This window comes from Capra hircus, chromosome 15, assembly GCF_001704415.2.
Source record: "Capra hircus breed San Clemente chromosome 15, ASM170441v1, whole genome shotgun sequence".
Classification (NCBI taxonomy): Eukaryota; Metazoa; Chordata; class Mammalia; order Artiodactyla; family Bovidae; genus Capra; species Capra hircus.
This window is the reverse complement of record NC_030822.1, coordinates 51236820-51257054: the sequence shown is the minus strand read 5'-3', so window position 1 is coordinate 51257054 and position 20235 is coordinate 51236820. Positions and strand designations below refer to the sequence as shown.

At 55.0% G+C, this 20235-nt stretch overlaps 1 protein-coding gene across 1 annotated transcript in view; it reads left to right on the top strand.

Moving 5' to 3' along the window:
• Nucleotides 580-20235, top strand: part of GRIK4 (glutamate ionotropic receptor kainate type subunit 4) — a 505937-nt gene continuing 486281 nt past the window's right edge. Inside the window, exon 1 of the mRNA XM_018059644.1 lies at nucleotides 580-832. The gene's annotated coding sequence lies outside the window, so the exon portion shown is untranslated. The remainder of the gene's footprint in view (nucleotides 833-20235) is intronic.

Here is a 20235-nt window from a genome sequence, read left to right as displayed (position 1 = left end):
AAGATTTTTGTATTCATAAAATAGTGCCCTGGAACTACTAAGTGCAAGCCGTCTCTCTCCAGCCTCCTGGAACAAATTGTTCTTTTCTCTTCGCCAACTTCACACTCCTCTCCAGCCTAGCCACCACCGAGGCCACAGTCTCCAGAAACCAGCACGCTCTTCCCTTGCGCTGTTCCCCGAGAGCCCCACCAGGAGGCGCCCTTTGCCCGCCGAAGCGGGCCGGGCTCGAACTCCTCCGGGCCGGAGTGGGCACCCCTTTGCGCAGGGCGGTGCTGGGTGCGGGTTGCGCCCGGGGTCCCCCGGAGGTCGATCCAGCGCAGCGCCCGCACCGCGTCCTGCGGCCGCTTGGTCGCGCGCGTCCTCCGCGACCCTGCCCGCAGCTGCGGCCCCGGCCCCGCGCCTCTCGTTCGGCCTCGGTCCCCGGGGCGGCGGCAAGTTTGCTCACGGTCGCTCGGGCCCCTCGCCGCCGCTCTCCTCCGGCGCCTGGGCCCCGAGCGCGCCGGGCTAGAGGGCTACGAGGGCGGGCGGGCGGCTCGGCGCTCGGGCCCCGAAGGGGCGCCCCCCCCAGCCGGCGTGCGCGGGCCGCCGTAGTTCCCGCGCTGCCCGCCGGGCGGCGCCGCGCACCTCGGCCGCGCTCCTCCCGCGCTGCCGGCTCCACGCTCGCTAGCAGCCGGACACAGACTCTGCCTTCAGCTGCCGGCGGATCGCGCTGGAGCCGCCGCGGCGGCTGCGGAAGAAGGAAAAAAAAAAAAAAAAAAGGAAAACAACAGCCCGGCGGCCGGCGGAGCAGCGCCCGGCCGGAGCTCAGCCCCCGGAGTGCGGAGCCGCCCAGGTAAGGGCAGGGCCCGCCGCGGCGCCCCCGGCCCGCACCTGCGCTGCCCCCGCGCCCCCCGCGTCCTATCCGCGCGGAGCCCCGCGCGCGCCCCCTCCCGCGCCCGGATTCCCTACTTCTGACGTCTCTGCCTCTCCTGCCCTCCGGGGCCGCGGCCCCGCACCCCGCCCCCGCCCCCACCCCCTTCCCGGCGCCCTTCCCTCCGTCTCCCGCCTTCAGCCAGCCTGTCCCCTGCACTCCGGTCTCTGCGTCTCCCGATCGGGCTCCGAACCCCCATCGCTCTGCGCCCGTAGTTCCTCCGGTCTCCATCCCCATTTCCCTCCCTCCGCATCCCTTCCCCGGGCTCACCGTCTTCCCGGTCGGGTCCTCCCTCTGCCCCCGGGCAACTCCCAGCCCTGCCTCTGCCCCCTGCAGGGATGACGGCCCCTTCCCCACCCCGGCGCTTCTCCCCCGCACCTCGTCACCCTCCGCTTCTCTGGTCGTCTCGGTCCCCGGCTACAGTGCCCCATCCCAGCCCGGAGCCCACGAAGCCCCCTCCTCCAGTCCTCGCTGCCATCTGCCTCGACTGCCCCCGGCCCCTGCCCAGGACTCCGGCCAACCCCCCCCCCAATCCTTCGCGCCGTCTCGCCTCGGGGAGAATAGCGTCGTATCAGAAACGACCCTCTTTTCCCTGGACTACTGAGGTTCCCACCCATCCCACCCTAGTTCACCCGAGTGGGAAGTGAGGGAGAAACTCTAGAGACCTGCATTTGGGCGTGTGATGGGGGAGGGGGCTGGGGCGGAGCGGGGGGAGGGGAGCTGAAAGCGAGCTCCTCTCTAGTGAGGACTGGCGAGCGGTGAGCGGCTCAGACCTGGCCGGAGGAGAGGGCCAGCTTGCGACAGCTGGGACAGGGGTTTCTAGGCTCCGGAAGCACCTGTGTCTCTTTCGCTGGCTCCCTTGAGCTGAGGAAAGTGATGGGGGAGGAGTTGGAGCCCAGGGAGAGTTGGCGAGGGCCTTTGGGCTGGGAAGGCCCGCAGCCGGGAGGACCTTGGCCCTCTGGGCTGCCGGGCTGGCAGTGGCCGGGCAATGCGGCCAGCGTCTCCCCCTCCGGACCTCGGGCTGCACAGCTCTTGGCACCTCTACTTCATGCTGCCATCTTCTTCCTGGTGCTGTTGTCTGGTGATGCCACGAGGTGCCACCTCCCTGCCTCCCTCCAGTGGCTCTCCTGGGCATGTTCTCCCAAGGGCCTGGGTTGTCTGGAAAGCAGAGGGACCCCTGGGCTTGGCTGGGCCCAGGAGTCAGGCAGTGGACGCCAGTAAGGACCAGACGGAGACATCTCGGGACTGACCAAGTGCCCGGAGCCTTGCCAGGGACAACGAGAACTGCCTTCATCTAAGCTCCCTGTGGGTCACCTGGGTGATGGGGTGCTTCCAGGAGCACCTGCCAGTGGTGGGCGTGGTATCCCCTGGGAGAGAGGCTGTCTGGGTTGACAGTGGGCCGCCAGAGAGAGGACTCTGGTCCTGTTTGCTCCCGGAGTGTCTGTGCTTATGTGATGGGCGAGGGCTGGGGAGAGGTCTTCTGCGCTCTGGTCCCACTCCGGGAGGAACCCCGGGAACTCCGCTGGGCGTCGTCAGGCTCTATTTGCTGAAGCTGCAGCTTGTGCCTCTTCATTAATCAGGTTTATTATTTTCCTCACTGGCTGGATGTGTTCCTCAAGGTCACGACCCTTTGGAGAGTTAATCTAATACGCACACATTACAGTGTCTGGGTTTGTTTAATTTTCCGTATTTTGTTCATTTCTCCTGGAGCGAGCCGTCCATGGAGCTGCGGCCCGGGCTTGCCCATCAGCCTCCAGCCTGCCTCTCCAGCTCCAACCCTATCCTCCTCTGGACCTGCCAGCTGAGACCAAAGATGAATCTGGCTCCTGGAGTTCTTGGGAGAGCCTGGTGGAGGAGGGCAGGGGTTAGGGGAGGGGGGTTGAGAGGAGGTTCTGATTTTCTGTGTTTCCCCATCCCCCTCCGCCCACCCTCCTAGGCATCTTGATCATTGGCTAGCATTTTCCCCAGCACCTGAAGTTCTTCCTAGAGACTGGCTCTGCTGCTTGGTCTGGCTTCCCAATGTGGTTTTCCCTGCGGATGGAGAGGGAACTTTGCCTGGTGGCAGAGAAGTGGAGACTCTGAGGAGAAGGTCCCAGCTTCTGGAGCATAGGATCTCCTGGACAGTGGGCCTCAGCTGTGCCTGGTGTGAGTCTCAGCCCAACTGAGAGGCAAGAAAGGAAGGAAAAGGGCAGGATGACCTGTCCTGGGAGATAAGAAAAACTACTCAGAAAACAAGAGGAACATCAAATGTGAAGCTGGTTGCCGTGCGGCTGGTGCGGGTGGGCAGCAGGCAGAGAATGCGTGTGGGAAGCAAACGTCTCTTGCTGCTTCTGCACAGTACAAGGTGAATCCCTTACGTGGTGATTGAGTTCTGCAGTTTTCCAAATGCTTTTTAGAAAAATTACTCGATCTGAACCAGACAAGCGTTTTGTCTATACCAGTGCCCTTCGGGGAGGTGTTATTGATCCCCTGAAAACAGGCTCGAAGAGGTTAAACGCCTCGTCCGAGGCTCTGCAGCCACACCTGAAGCCTCCGGACTCCCGGCCCAGCTCTTGTGCTCAGTGACTGCAGCTGTGTCCGACTCTGCGCGACCCTGTGGGCTGTAGCCTGCCTCTCTCCTCTGGCCATGGTATCTCTCAGGCAGGAACACTGGAGTGGGTTGCCGTGACACCTTCCCGACCCAGGGATCGAACCTGAGTCCCTTTTGTTTTCTAGTATTGGTAGGTGGGGTCTGTACCACTGGTGCCACCTGGGAAACTACTTGTTGCTTTCTAAGTTCTTGCTGCTGTTCAGCCCTCCTTCTCCACATCCCAGGCTTCAGCCCTCACATTCGCCGGTGTCAGCTCAGCACCCCTCCTTGCTGGGGGCGCTGGCTCCCCACCCCTGCCCCGGTCTGCAGCCTGGCTGGTCCGGGGTTCTGCATTCTCCCTGCCCCTAGACTGGCTGCACTGGCTCCCTGGCTGTCCTCCCCCCACCTCCCCAGCCCGTGGCTTCCTGTGGACCCCCGCCTGCAGAGTTCCCAGTTCTCCCAGGCACACGTCCTGGGGGCCTTGCATTCCTCAGCTCCCCCATCCCACCCTCCTGCACCTTGTCTCTCGAGCCTTGGTTCTCTGGGACACTGCTGGTGCCCAGCATGACCTTTTCCCCTGGCTACTATCCCACGTGGGGCTTCAGCGGCCCAGCCTTGGGTTATGGTAACGTAGCCTCCTCCCTGGGCAGGCTGCAGGCACCTGGCCTCCACGCCTGCCTTCCGGCAAAGGATGGTGTTTGGAACATGTGATCGGGTCTTCAGAGCATCAGTGGTCCCCTCGGGTTCCTGGATGGAGTTCCCAGACTGTGGCCTGGAGTTTATGGCATCGACACGCTGGTCCCAACTCTGTGCCTCTGGACCTGACCCTCTGCCCTCTATCTGCCTACCCTCCCCCGAGGCACTCGATGCTTTGCCTTGTCCTTTCCTCCTCCTTTCTGCCCACCCACACCCTCCCCAGCCTTCAGGATGCCTCTGGAGCCACACAAGGTATAGGCTGGGAAGGAATTCCCTGCTCCCACCTTGGCCTTCCATCCCCAAAGTGTGACAGCTTCAGCAGCTCATGTCGGGCAGACCTGGGGTTCATATTCTGGTGTCACTCCCTGGGTGTGAACAAATTGCTTAACTTCTCTGAGCCTCACTTGCCTCACCTGTAAAATGGGAGCAGTCTTTTCTGCCTGAAAGGCTTGTTGTTGGCATGAATGTGAGCAGAAGGGACTGCGGTTTGTCAGCCTAGGAGGTGCCCGGGGAGTGTCCCCAGGTTGACTCCTCCCACACAGCCTCTGTGGTTTAGCTCCCAGCACCTGCCTGCTGTCCCTGCTTGTCTCCCACCTGGATGGCCAGTCCCCTAAGGAACAAGGCCTTTGGTGCCTTGGCACATCCTCAACTCCAAAGGAGCAAGCCCTGTCCTTCAACATCCCAGAAATTGGCCCCTGCCCCTAGCCGGAATGTGAGAAATAGTTGCTTCTTGATTATAATATATGGTTACATAAAATAGGGTAGGGTATGCCTTACCTGTAGCAAATCCAATAGGAAAAAACCATTTTAAGCCACAGTACCAGCTGAGAGAAATGGTGGGGAGGAAGTAGAGGCTCAATTTAATGTATTGCCTGCAAAGTTGGTTCATTTCTCTCGGTCACCCCGGAGACCCCGTGAATTAGATCTGATCATCTCTTACAGATGAGGAAGGGGGCCCACAGAGGGCCCTGCGAGGTAGCCTACAGCTCAGGGAGCGCTCCAGAACCCCACTTCCTTCCCCTCGACTGAGACCAGAAAAGGGGAAGAAGAGGCTGTTTATGAAAAGATACATCGCAGGTTTTCTTTCAGCAACTGAGCGTCTCTGTCACCTCTGTGCAGCCCAGCAGGGATTGGGGGGTTACCAGCACCTCGGGGAGGCAGGATCCCTTCCAGCAGGGTTATGAGCAGGTGGAGAGCACAGGCGGGCACATGGCGTGGTTGGTGCGGTTGGCATGTGCAGCATGGGCATGAACCTGCAGTGGCCGCTGGCCGAGCCAAGTGTTCACCCAGGGCTGGAGCACAGGGATGCACAGGCCGAGTGGGGACGGGGGTGCCCTGGCACCTGGGTGATGGCGAAAGAGATGGGACAGGTGAGGCTGGGTCCTCTCGGTGGGGAGGAAGGCGGGCAGGGCTGGGGCAGAACTAACTGGAGTCTGCAGAACCCTGAGAGCCAAAGAGAAAAGGTTCAGCATCCTTGGGCAGAGGCAACCGGGTGCCCAGAAGGGGTGAGGGACCGGGATGAGGGTGACGGCAGAAAGGGGGTGCACTTGAGTGACATTTCCAAGGAGCGGCAGACGTGCTGACAGCTTGAGCACACAGATGAGGGAGCAGGAAGCGTCGAAGGGAACTTCGAGATTTCCAGCCTGGTTTTCTTTCGGGAACAAGGGAGCCAGGAAGGTAGGCAGGTCTGAAGGAGGCTGGGGAGTGTGTGCCCAGAAATGCTGGGAGGAGAGTGATGGGGCGTTTAGGGGTCCTCCCGGGTGGCTCTGGGGTCCTAGCTTGCAGCTGAGCAGTCTTTTGCAAAGATGCATGCCTCAGGGCACCTGATGCCCTGGTGGCTGCTTCTAGGCATTTCTGATGCCTGAATTTCACCCCCCAGCCTGCTGAGCACCCTCTCGGTCCTCCTCTCCTGAAAGTGGGACCCTTGTGCCCAGCACCCCTTCTGCCTGTCACCTCCTAGGGACCATGCCTCGCAAAGAGCAGCTCTGAAATAAATATTAATATTTGTCTTATTTAAGTGGCCTCAACTCGTGTTTAACAAATGTCTGTCACGGAGACATGTTTGTGGAATATGGTGGGTGAGGAGGGCAAAGGAAGGCTGGGTGGGCCTTCAGCCTCCGGGAGCTGGGGCTCCTCCACCACTCGGGGCCTCGAGCTCTGTGACTCTTCCTACCCTTTCTTGGCCTCTACTTGGTCCTGGACCTCCTTTTCCCCAGGATACGGGGATGGAACAGGGGTCTGGAGGACAGTAGGCCACCCTTTGTTGCTCAGTCCCGGGGTTGACACTGGCCTGCCCCTCCCCGGAGGGGTCCTGCTTACCCCCTCCTGCCTTCTCCTGCGTTTCTCAGGGGGCAGTTTTCAGAGGAAGCAGGGAAAGCCAGGTGGCGGTGGAGTTTCTGCCAGGGTGCACCGGGGGTATTTTGGCCAAGGAAAGGCTGGCTGTGCACAGTCTGGCGGGGACATCTTTGTGTGTGTGGGGGCGTATGCTGTGGACCCGCGGGACAGAGCCAGCTTGGAAACGGGAAAACCAGGCTACTGATTGCCTCAGTTTCCTTTCTGTCATCTGGGCCGTATGATAAGGTTGACCTCACGGCTCCCAATTCAGTGAGATAATCATGTGAAGGCTCCTTGGGGGAGGGAGTTGAGAAGGGTGTGACCCCCTCAGGACAGAAGAATGATTGTGAAGTAAACACATATTTAGAATTGGAGTTTAAGGGCCAGAGTTAAAACAGAGGATTTAATAAAATGAGAAATCAATAGCCCAGAGGATGTTAAGTATAAGTGAGAGGCTGGTTACAAGGCACACTTAATAAAAAAAGAAAAGCTTGAGATGCCGAGGAGAAGGGATGCTGGGGTGGCTTCTGCCCTCAGCCTGGCGGGGCTCCCGAGTGGGCAGGCTGGGTTGAGGGGTGAAGGGCTGCTGCCACCTCTTGGAGTCTGCTGTCTGTTCCTCTCTGCCTGAGCAGGGCACCCTGTCTCCCTCCCAGAGGCTGTGGGGGGCGGCAGGGTCTGCTCCTGGATCAGACTGCATGGGATTCCAACCCCAGCTCTTCCAGTCCCATGCGGAACGTGATACCCACCTGTGACAGTCTCAGCAGGTGCACCAAGTGCTTGCTAAATGGACACAGTTGTTCCTGTTAGAAGTATGATTACATTTTCCTCTTTACAGAGTCTCTCCAGCCCTGTTCAGTTCCGAAGATGTTACGGAATACCATCCCTAGTCAGGTTGGAGAGAAATGGGTAAGCCTTATTGGGAGGCAGCACGGGTGTTCCTTAAGTCATCAGAGAAGTCTAGAGGGAGTTTAGTCCCAGCCCAAAGCAGAGGAGGGCCCTGAGGTCCAGGGAGCTTAGGTTAGTTGTCCAAGTTATAAGGCAGGAATCCACCGCGCTGAGGCATCCTTTTGTGGCCTCCACGAGGGAGGGAGAAGGGTGGGAGAGAGAGACTCATAGTCATTTGGTCCCATCCAGGCATCCCAACAAAATCAGATTAGAACTAAAAAGGAGAAAGGTCTTGATTTAAAACAATTTTTTTTTTTTTTCTTGGCTGCACCACGAGGCATGCAAGATCTGAGTTCCCTGACCAGGGATCAAACCAACGTCCCCTACTTTGGAAGCATGGAGTCTCAACCACTGAACCTCCAGGGACGTGCCTGATCTTGATTCGTTAAGGCAACACAGTCTGTGAACTCCTTGAAGGCAGGGATACGGCCTTAGATTTTTGACTCTAGCACTCAGCTGACACATAGTAAGTACTCAATAAATACTTGTTAAATGGACAGATGACTTCACGACAATGCCAATGCCAATAATAACAGCTAATGTTCACTGAGTACTTATTATGTGCCAGGCATGATGCAAAGTGTTTTCCATATAGGATCTTAGTTCATTCTCTTAATAACTTTAAGGTATTATTATACCCATTTTACAGATGAGAAGGCTGAGATTCAGATCAGGTGATGAATTAGCCCAAAGTTTCATAGTAAGAGGTAGAGTTGGAATTTATACCCAAGCAGTCTGATTTCACACCCTGGGGGTAAAGTTTCTGTGTGTGCCTGTGTGGATGCATACACATGTACGCACACAGGCACACGTACGTGAAATATGCTCTGACTCTCCCCTGATTTCCTAGACTCCCCTCCGGCTCCCTCACTCCCCTGTGGGCAAGGCCAGGCTTGGAGGAGGTGGCAAACTCTTGATGTACTCCAGTGCTTGTCTTTCCTTAGCCTGATTTCTCTGACCCCTGAGTGAAAGGCCACTGGCAGCGCTGGGGAAGCAAAGACCACCCCCAACAGAGCTCCTGCAGGGGTAGCTGATTGTGTGCCAGTCTTACCCAACACAGAGGCTGTCCAAGTGAGGACCTGGCCTGGGTGCTGGAGGAGGGAGCCACATGAAGCCTTAGCCAGACTCTCTCGTGAACCCAGAATTTTGAGCTCAGATGAGACAGGGCCCCACAAGGTCCTGGATCCCACTTGGCCCAGACCAGCAAGGGTCTGTGTGTTCACCATCCCCCCAGGGCCCGGGGTCAAGCTGCCATGCATGGCTGCAGGGTATGGGGAGCGGGTCTAACTGGGGTATATTGTACTCTCAGAGGCATGACAGGACATCTCTGGAGGAAATCTGAGGTGCCCTGCTCTTACAGTGTGGTTGTTAGGAATCTTTACAGCACCTCCCTGATCTAGTACTGTTTGTACGGTTACTGAAAAATGTTCCCAGCAAGGCTGGTGACAGGATTTCTCTCTGGAGGTAACATAGACTTTTTCAAAGGTAGAGAGGACTAAAGTGGATTTAGGGAGGGCCAGAAGACCCTCATGGAGTCATTGCCTAGGGGGGTTATGGGTGAAGCTTGTCACCGAGCCCACCCCACCCCCAAGCTTCCATCAGTCAGCACAACCAGCCCATCGCTGAGGCTGCCCAGTTCCTGGTGTGTATCACATATTCAGAGGCTTGTGATGTCTTGGAGATTTCTTCTCTCCCAGGTATCTCACATGGCCTCAAACCTGAAAGGTAGATGCAACAGGTAGGAATTATCATCCCGCACTTTCAGAATTTCAGTAACTAGTCAAAAACAAGAGTTTATGGGTTGAGAGGTTGGATCAGGATCCAGGCCTGCTGCCCCTTGCCTGGGGCTCTGTCCTGTGCCTCAGACCTATTGAAGGCCACCGCAGCCTTTGCAGATGGTGGAAGCAGTGCTCTTCCCCAGGCTAAGAATATTGCACTGAATAAAGCAGCATTTATCCAAGAATGATGATGCCTATTTTATTGCTGGGAAAACTGAAACACAGGGAGGTTAAATGAATCACAGAATCTTATTCCTGGAAGGAACTTGAGATCCTTCAGTCAGCATCCTACCTGTGGACATCCCATTTTGTGGACAGAATCTCTGCTGGCTATTTCCCAGCCTCAGCTCACCCTCTTGCTTCCCTCTTCTCCTCCTCTTCTTCCTCCCCACCTTCTGAAATCTAGCTTTACTAAGCACGTACTGTGTTACAGATACTTTTGTGTATGTTTACTATTGTTTATTATAAGGTAGTGACTGTCATTCCCTGTCATCGTGGCTTCCCTGCTGGCTCAGTTGGTGAAGAATCCACCTGCAATGCAGGAGACCTCGGTTTGATCCCTGGGTGGCGAAGGTCCCCTGGAGAAGGAAATGGCAACTCACTCCAGTATGCTTGCCTGGAGAGTCCCATGGACAGAGGATAGACAATAGTCCTTAGACAGTAGTCCTTAGTCCAGTAGATAAATAACAGTCCTTTTTGCTAATCTATTTTATATCTAGTAGTTTGTATCTATTCATCTCCTGTTCTCAACTTAACCCTCTTCTTCCCCTTTCTCAACCATACATTTGTTTTCTGTGTCTATGACTCTGTTATGTAAATAAGTTCATTTGTACAATTTTTTAGGTTCTGTATATAAGTGACATCAGATATTTATCTTTGTCTGACTTATTTCACTTAGTGTGATAATTTCTAAGTCCATCAATATTGCTGCAAATGGCATTATTTCATTCTTTTTTATGGTGAAGTGATATTCCATTGTATCCTCTTTATCCATTCATCTATCGATGGACATTTAGGTTGCTTCCATATCTTGGCTATTGTAAATAATGCTGCCGTGAACACTGAAGTGCATGTATCTTTTCAAATTAGAGCTTCCATCTTTTCCATATGTATGCCCAGAAGTAGGGTTGCTGGCTCATATGGTACTTCTGTTTTTAGTGCTTTAAGGAACCTCCATAGTGTTTTTCTTAGTGACTTTTCCAATTCCCATTCACACCAGCAGTGTGGGAGAGTTCCGTAGATGCTCTTGAAGTATTACTTTGATCTTACAACAACCCTCAGAGGTAGGGACTGTCGTCTCATTTTATCAGTGAGTAACCTGAGGCTCAAAGAGGTTGCATAGCTTATGCAAGGTATAAACTTGGCAGTCTCACCCATGCCCTTGACCTCTCATGAGGCAGGCTGCTCCTCGCCAGGTAGCTGTAAACGAGGGAGCGTGTGGGAGCACCCAGCACACTGCCTGGCATGCAGAAGGTGCTCAGGAAATGCTAGCGATTCTCTCCTAAAAAGTATCAGAACACTTTGCCTTATACTGAGCCAAATCTACTCCTCACAAATCCTTGTTCTGCACCCCTCCTTGGAGCCCTGTAAGGTACTTCTACCCTTCTTCTCCTTCCAGTCCTGGGGGTATGAAGAACCCTTATGAGCAAAAGGCAAAGCCTCCTCCTACCTGGGTTTCTGCTCAAGACTCTTTCCCACGGAGACTTCCCTGGCAGTCCAGTGGTTAAGACTCCGAGCTTCTGCTGCAGGAGGGCACGGCTTTGATCACTGGTCGGGGAACTAAGATCCTACATGCTGTGTGGCGTGGCCAAAAAAAAAAAAAAAAAAAAAAAGGCTCTTCCTCAAACTAGAGTAGCCTAGCAGGAAGATGATGGCCTGGAGTGGAGGGGGCGGGGTGCTCTGAGAAGCCTACAAGGCTGGCACTGGCCTGGAGGGCAGGTAGGCGCCCGATCCTTGGTCACGTCCGTTCCTAGCACACACTTCTCAGGCGCCTCTTGGGTTCCAGGTCTGGCCACAGGGTGGGCTTCCCTGCCCCCGGGGCTGGGAGCACAGATATCTTCTGAATCTGTCAGAGTTTTGGGTCCTGGGGACCAGGGCCTGAGGACTGAGGTGACAGCCTGCTCTTGTGAACTTCTGTGAGGCCACGTGAGGCTGCAGACACCCCGGGAAGGCCAGAAAGTTCAGGTGACCCAAGTCTCAGGGTAAGCAGCTGGGTGGAGAACGCTCACCCAGGTGATCTGAATGAAAACAGCACCATACCATTCTCCTTTGAAAACTAGGTGTCTTGCCAGAGTCCGGAGTAAATAGTCTGGAACGTGAGATGTGCCAGGTAGGGTGCAGACCGGAAGCAAACAAGGCGATTGCACCAGGTGAGCCGTGGAAAGTCAGCTGAGGATGTGCGTTTCCATCAGCACGAGGCTGGCTCTCCCCCTCAGCCCCTCCCCAGGGGAGGTGGTGAGCAGAGGGGGATGCTCGGGGCTTGACCTTGGGCCTCAGAAGCTGGAGTGGACCTTTGTCCCGTGTTCCTGGGTCAGGAATGTTGCCCCTCTTGTCACGTCTCCAGTGTCCATCCTCAAATGTTCCGGCAAATCCTCTTTGCAACTTACACCATAGGGCTCACTGGTTCCATTTGACCCAGGAGATTACAGATACTCCTGGGTAACCTGCAGCCACACAGCTGGACCATGGCATCGCCCCTTTTCTCTGTATCTGTGTCTTCTTATGGTGGCCAGTGCCTCTCCAAGGACCCAGTAGGTGTCTCTGCTTGAGCCTCCAGCCCTGGCAGGGGAGGAACTTAAACAGCCCACCAGTTGCAGAGGGTCCAGGGCAGGAGACTGTGTGGCCAGATGCTTCAGGAAGATCAGCAGAGGTCATCATCTGTCTCCCCAAGAGATGAGCTCCGGTGGCACAGGGGCTGGGTCTGTGTCTCAGCATTGCGTCCCCAACAGCTTGGATGGTACCAGCTTCTAATAGACATATGTTTGAAAGAATAGCTTCTTCTGGGAGCCCCTTTATGTGCAGAGGCCCTGGATGGTAGAGTCTGCGGCTAGCAATGAGCCTCGGCTCTGGAAAGATGGGATTGGCAGCTTCAGCTCACAGCGTGTGGATCCAAGGTCCACCTGGACCATATCCCTAGGTGCCTCACTCCCTCCTGGCATCAAGGGCCGAGGGGCACTGGTCGAGGGTGTCTGGTGAGAGTGGGGGTGGCATGTGCGGTGAGAGCTCTGACTTCACTCCCGTGAGTCAGGAGGGGACTGGGGAGCAGAGGCCCGAGCCCCAGGGGTGCTAACCTACACACACGTGGTATGAGCCGGGGATGGTGTGCCCCCAGAATTTCATTTCTTCCTGGTAGAATTTTTGTGGGAGGGTGCCAGGCAGGTGGGTGTAAGGACTGTGGGGGCAGAAAACCTGGGAGAAGACTGCCTTTTGTGGGGATGGAAGCCCCAGGATTCGGGGCGTGAGCTGTGGCCCTGTCTGCCCTTTCAGCCCCTGGATCTCAGGGCACAGTCTGGCACTGAACGTGGATACAGAGTCCCAGTGACGCCTGTTGCTTGGTGCCAGTGTGTTCAGCAGTGTCTGCTGGGTCTGCTACTTGGCCCACTTCTGCTGATGGGCGGTGGTGCCTGCAGGGTAGGGTTGAGAGGGGTCTGGGGCCAAGGGTGGGCTCCCTGGGACAGAACTTGGGTTGACTTGGGATGTCTGCCAGGGGCCCAGGGTACAGTAAATTTGTCCAGTTGGATTTAGTCCAATCAGCTCGTTGTTTTTTCCTAGACTTTACCTTATCTTTAAAAATTACTTCTTCGTTTATTTTTGGCTGCGCGGGTCTTTGTTGCTGTGCGGGCTCTCTCCAGTTGTGGTGAGTGGGGGCTCTCTCTAGTTGCGATGCTCGGGCTTCTCCCTGTGGTGGCTTCTCTTCTTACGGAGCTCGGGCGCTAGGCCCACGAACTCAGTTGCTCCGTGGTGTGTGGGATCCTCCCAGACCAGGGTTCGAACCCATGTCCCCTAACCACTAGGCCACTGGAAGTCCCCGGTCTGCTCATTTTACAGTCGAGGAAAGCAAGACCCAGAGAGAGGAAGAAGCTGGCCTGAGGTCACATGACTTGCAGCATCAGGATTTGAACTGGGGGCCCCTGGTTCTTCCTTGTCTCCCAGCTCTCACTAAACTGGCTCTCCAGGAGCCTCCTCTCACAGCAGGGGAGCAAGCGCCCTGCTCAGTGACCCCTCCTGGCTGGCCCGATTCATGGCTACTCCCACCTTCCCAGCTGCTAGCCCACCCTGTGTGTCCTGGGCAAGGCAGGGAATGAGCCCTGGAGCAGGCCTTGCCCTCTGGGACTTGTGACCCCAAGAGGTGTGTGGAGAAGAGAAGGCAAAGATTTTGTGCAAACCCATAGGAGTGAGTAAACACACCCCCCAGGGACAGGGATGTGTTCAGTCAGCAGTATGGTAAGACCCCCAGTGTCCAGGTTGCAATGGGCAGCAGGGGGCAGGCAATCCCAGGAGGCTTCCTAGAGGAAGGGGTTCACCCCCCCACACACACACACATTGTTAGGGGGTGTGGTCTAGTGTGATGTGTGGGATGTAGCCTGGTGTGGTGGAATAGTGACAGGAGAGGGCCTTGGCCAGCCTGGAGTTGGCAACCCCACCTCTTCACTTCCTGTGTGTTCGTGCGTGCTAAGTCGCTTCAGTCAGGTCTGACTCTGTGTGACCCCATAGGCAATAGCTGGCCAGGGTCCTTTGTCCATAGGATTCTCCAGGCAAGAATACTAGAGTGAGTCACCAAGCTCTCCTCCAGGGGATCTACAGCCTTGGACAAGTTTGTTACCATGTCTGATGCCTCTGTTTGCTCAGCAATATAATGGGGGTAATAAAAGAGCTAATCTCCTTAGCCTTGGGGAAGAGCAAATTGGATAACATCTATGGAAGGGCTTCTTAAGTAAGGTGCTTTCAGTAGGTACTATACTACTTTATATATAAGATTCGAGAACAGGAAAATAAATCTCTGGTAACAAGTCAGGATAACAGTACCCTCGCAGGAGGCATGGGGGTGCAGGGGGCTCTACGATACTAATAATGCTGTCTCTTGATCTGAGAGCTGATACCTTGGAAAATTCATGGAGCTCTACACTTAATGTGCACTTTTCTGTATAAACATTACACTTTGATTTTAAAACTTTTTCTTAAAAAAGAAAAAAATTTGGGGGGCTCCAAGGCTTATAGGGGATTTCCCCAGCAGGCCAGTGGTTAAGATTCTGCCTTCCAATGCAGAGGGCATGAGTTTAATCCCTGGTTGGGGAACTAAGACTCATATACTGTGTGGTGCAACCAAACATTTAAAAAAGAAGAGGAAAAAAAAAAAAAAAGTGGTTAGAATGGCCAGACACTTGGCAGAGTGTCCTTGAGGAGGCCTGGAATGCTGTTGGTAGAAATGGCTGGTTTCTGTGGAATGTTCCAGGCAGTGTGTTACTGGTTTCACATGCACTTCCTCCCCTAATCCTTCTAACAGCCACGTTTTACAAGGAGGGAAACGGAGCCTCAGAGAGGTTCTGTAAGTTGCCCAAAGTCACACAGCCAACTTGGGGCAGAGGGGGGCACAGGCCAGGTGTGACTCCAGAGCTGCCCTCTTGGTGAAGCATGAAGGACCTAAGTGTTGCCCTGACCCTTCCTCGGCTAGCTGGAGGGTGGCTCCTGGGTCTGTGTTGTCTTTTTTGACTCTGATGATGCCAGGGTTCTGCTGGCTTGTAGCTTGTGGTGGAAGATGCAGAAGGGCACTGCTCCCAAGCTGGTCCCAATCTGGAGATGCCCTCAGAATGGGAGTAAGGGGGCAGCCGGAACCAGATGGAAGCACTTGTCTGGAGAGCTGCAAGATCACGCAGGCAGGGTGGGGTGGGCGGCCTCTGAGGGTCCTGGTGGGGAGGGTGCTGTACAGGGCAAATGATGCCTAGCTCACTTTGAAACCTCCAGGGCAGATCCCTGCCAGGTGAGAGGGGAATGGCTGGAGAATTTCTCCTCCCAGCAGCCAGGGGAAGTGGGGAGCTTTTCTGCATAATGCAAACCCCCTTAGCACCTCTTGAGCCCCAGATGGGGGATTTGCATCTTCGCTGGGCCTCGCTGCTCCCCTGAGGAGCCTGGGGCATGACTGCAGGCACTTTATTTGTTGCCTTTATTCTTAGCCCAACTCAGACTAAATGGCCCTGCCCTGCAGCCTTGTCTAGAGGGAGACAGATTCCATTGTGTTTGCCTTTATATGCAACTGGCAAAGTAGATAAAGCCTTATTGTTGTCCAAAATTTCCAATCAGATGGGAAAATGAGGGCTCCCGGCATCATTCAGGTGTGCCGGAGGAGAGCAGACAGCAGAACCCCTCAGCTCCTCTGGGAGGCCTGCCCTGATTAACCCCTTCAGCTCTTGATGGTTACAGCCCAGCCCTTAGCAAGAAGGCACATACTCTGATTAGAGTAAGCACAGTAGCGAGTTCTGGTTCTTTGTGATGGTTTATGTCTAAAGTCTGTCTCCAGTTCATTGATCCTGTTACTCCCATTTGACTGGAGGTTGGCTGAGGGCAGGACTGTGAGGACCCTTCCCCTGGGCCTCCCTTAGAGATTCCATCCACGTAACCAGTGCCAGTCTGCAGTGCTGGCTGCAGTTTCCCAGTGCAGAGTTGACTCTCTGCCTCAGGACCTTTGCACGTGCTGTTTAGCTGCCTGGAACCCCTTCCGCCACCTCCTCTCCTTTTGCTTCTTCATCCTCTTCCGGGAAGCTCTTTGCTGTAACCTGAATGGGGCGCCTCTTGCTGCTCTGGCTCCTCCCATGCTCCTTGCCACTGGAGCGCTCCCCAGCTGGCACTGTAACTGCCTGTTCACGGTGGGCACTGAGCTCTGGGAAGCCAGGGATGGGATTGGGCTGTCACATCCACTGCTGTGCCATAGCCCATAACTCAGAGGATCTTGCTGAATGTTTATTGAAAGAAGTGAGGCCGCTGAGCACTGAAGAGAGGAGTCAGTCCAGAGCTGCTCTCTGGGCGCCCAGCTGCCCTGGAAGGAATGCCCGTGGCTGTGACTCCCTCTAGCAGAGTCTGAGACCTCAGACAGCTATAGAGCAGGAGCCTGGAGCCCAGTGTGGGTACCAGTGGCTGCATCTGTCTTGCTCAGTGCTGAGCGTCTGACATCTGCCTACAGGTGCTGCATCTGAGTGTCCCATGGATTTGCCTGGAAATTCAAATGTGTCAGCCCCCTGTGGGAATTGGGGGTGACCAGGAAAGGAGATGCCCATCCTTCATCCTTTTAGGGAACTGGGTGGAGGTGGTTTCAGATGACCTGGCCTCAGCCACTGTCCCCATTGTGTGCAAATGGCTTACAGGAGTTTCGCATCCAGTTTCTCATTTATTCCCTCCAGCAACCCTGGGAGAAGCATGTTATTGGCCCATTTTACAGATAAGGAAAAGAAAGTTCAAAGTGGTTAAGTGGGCACAGCCCAGGTGATGTAGCTGGTAAGCAGCGGAGCTGGGATTCAGTTTGTCTCTTTCAGCATACAGCGCCTCTCCCCACCCTACCCCCTGCCCCTCAGCTCTCCTTCCTCTTAGGTGGCTCAGTGCCTGCTCAGGAGCCAGGGAGCCCCAAAGTGTGAGTCCTCAGAGCACCCCCATCCTTGCTTGGCACCTGAGAGTCCATGACCTTGGAAGGTCCGTGTCCTGATCAAGTGGGGAGGAAGTCTGGCTTTGACAAATAGCCCTGTGGTCCCAGGACAGGCAGGGCTAATTCAAGTGCAAACCATGTATTAGTATTTATTCCTCATGCTCCACTGCTAATAAAATTTGAGTTTTAAAAATAATGGTGAGCAAATGAATTGGTCGATGGCCTGTGGGGAGAAGATGCAGAAAGGATATTTCATGGAGACATGTGACAGGGGGACTAAGCCATGGCAGGTTCCTTACTGGGGTGGGGGTGGGAGGGCTTATTTTGGGGAACAGCTCTCCACTCCTGGTCCAGTTTGAGAAGTCGTTAATATGCATGTTAAAATTTGTTGAAAGTACATTTGCCAACTGCGACAGCGTCTCCAGGCTGAGGAGGTGGCTGTTGGCTGGGGAAATAGCTCTCCAATGTCTATTTCAGTTATCTGTGCTTAAAATCTGTAATTTGGAAAGCTGCTTCCTACAAGGTCCCATGACTGCCATCCAGAGCGTGCCTCCGTTTCTGACACCTAAGTTATAGAGCTGGTCAGGTTCTGCCAGGCAGGGCAGAGACCTAAGAAGGTTCTAAGAAAAATGTAGGGACGTATCATAGGTTCCATGATGCCTGGGAATTAGGAAGAGAGAGAGGGGGCCCCGGAATGGGAGAGGGGATTCAGACACACCCCCCTCCCCTACAATAGATAGCACCTCTGTCCCTGTGATTCATCGGTTCCGCTGTGCCTCAGGAGCATCACGTGCTGTAAAAAGCATAGTTTAAGAAAGATAGGACCTGCTACTGTGTGACTTTGAGCAAGTCATTTATCCTCTTGGTAATTTAGTTTCCTCATCCATACAAAGCGAGTGATGAGAACTGCGGGGCTGGCTTCATAGGATCCAGAAGGAAAACAGGACTGTGTAAGCAGGGGGATATGACAGTCCTTCAGGCATTAGCAGACAGGCTCCTGCTTCCCGCAAGAAATTGCTTTGCTTAAAGCTGGGCTTTGGAGGGCTTAGAGAATGTGAGGGGATTTGGGATTTGCGTGTCTAGGTAGTACCTGCAACACCTTTCAGATTTCATCCATCAGCCGTGATGGACAAGGAGAGGCATGGCCCTCCCTGCCCCGCCCCCTTCCCCCTCCCTGTCCCCACATGGGCGTCAGCTCTGCGGCACTGCCCGAAGGATCGCTGAGACGTCAAGAGTGCCCGCGCTGTGGACTCAGCACTCGGCACACTGCTCCCCAGTTCTCAGCCGACCTTGAGGTGGGCACCAGTATTAACCCACTTTACTGGAGCAGGAAGAAACTGAGGCCCAGAGCAGTGAGGGGGCCGCCCAAGGTCATGGTTAGATCTGAGCTCGGCCTGCTCCTTCAGCATCCTGCCGCTTCGAGGTTCTGGCCCACGCTGCCTCGCCAAGGTGGGGTCAGTGACCTCGGGGTGTCCCCGTGGAGTGGCTGCCATCCCCACTTCCTCTCTTTTACCCCCAAGTGGAGACTCTCCTCCTGCCCCAGCATCCAGCATCTCAGGATGCCCTGAGCATGAAGAAAGACTTCAGTGTCCCTGGCAGGTATTTTACCTTCCGAGTACCGTGAACTCCAGGGAGCAAGACTTCCAAAGGGCAGGCTGGGGTCATGGCTGCTTGGACCCTGGGCTGCAGATGCAGAGATGGTTGCCTGATTCTGATTCTGACCCCTGGGAGTCCTTTGAGGCTCCTCCCAGTTCCAGAAGTGGCCTGGCCCTGCTGCTCTCAACATCCTTTCCCCCGCCCTGAGGCCAGACTCTGAGTGTCCACGCAGGCCCACCCTTCACCCCCTGCGTCTTTTGAGCTGGCTGATCCCGTACCATGGAGTCTGCCCCAGGCATGGACTCTGTGGCCTGGTGGCCCTGTGATATTAGCAGGGGAAGTCCTGACAGCTGGGAGGCCTTGAATCCGAGACCTTGGCAGTGGGGGGAGTGGGTATTGTTTAGACATTTTGTGTAAATTAGTATTATTGTAGCTGTTAATTGAATGTCCATTGACTGCCTGTCAGAGGTTTGATTTAATCTGTCCTTCCCCCCTGAGCCTCGGCCCACTGCTTAAACAGTTTGCTTGACTTGTGCTCATTTTTCTTTCTCTGATGTGGTCTCCTTCCCTGCATCACAACCTGAGTTTCATCTCATTGGCTTCATAATGAGCATCTTCCGTTTTCTGGCACTGACTTTGGCCTCCATGGGGCCCCTAGTCCCTCCCAAGTGGATTCCCAAGACTCATTCCTTAATTGGAGACTCAAGAGAGACATAGAGTCAGCCTGTTTCTTTGGGGGCTTTAAGTGCTTTGAGATGTTTTCTGGAAGGGAGTAGAAAGGGCAGTGGCCGGGAGACTTAGGGGACGAGCCCCGGTTTTGCCTCATTCATTCATTCAGTGAGACACCAGCTCTCTGCCAGGCTCTGTGATCGGCACTCAGGGGACGAGTTCCTGCGTTTAGCCCTCTGTAGGAGAGACGTGAACAGCTGACCCAGTGCAGCATGATGGTCAAGGCAGGGGGCCAGGGGGACACTGAGAGGACATTGAAATCAGATGTGGGAAACAGGAAAGGCTTCGTGGAAGAGGAACAGTGCCTGCAAAGCAGCTTGAGCTCTTCATTCAGAAGACAAGGAGGAGTTAGGCTGGCAAAGGGCACCCTAGGCTGAGGAAGCGGTGGGTAACGGCAGGGTTCCTAAAGAGGTAGCTGAGAGGGACTGATAATCATTACAGTGATGATAATATATTGAGACTCACTGAGCATCAGGCAGTGTCCAGGGGCTTTCCTTGGATTATCTAGTTTAGTTCTGATAACAACCCCGCACGCAGATGCCATTGGCATCTCCTTTAATGACTGAGGTGTGGAGCCCGGGTCTCACCTATGCTAGTGAAGGAACTCGAGCTGTGGACTCAGGTATCTGATTCAGGGCTGCTGGCTCCTTCAGCATTTTGCTGCCTCTGTGTCTGTCCCAGGGATGTCATGCCAAAGGTTGGGTCAGTAACCTTGGGGTGTCCTTGCTGAACCAGATTGTGGAGGGTCTTATGTGAGTACATGGAAAAGTTTTATCTTCATCCTGAAAGCTACAGAGAGCCACTGAGAAATTTTAAACTGAGGAATAGCTGGACTGGGTTTGTTTTTAGAATTTATCACCCTGGCTGCTGTGTGGAGGATGCATGGGGCTTGATCCAGAGTGCAGGCATGGAGAGCAGTTGCTGAGTGGGGCCGTGACCCTGCGAGGAGGGCTGAGGGCTGGCTCAGGCGGGGGAATCGGGGAGCACAGATGAGCATGGGCTCCAGAAGCACAAGGAGGCCGAATCTGCAGGACGCCTAGGGGTTGCT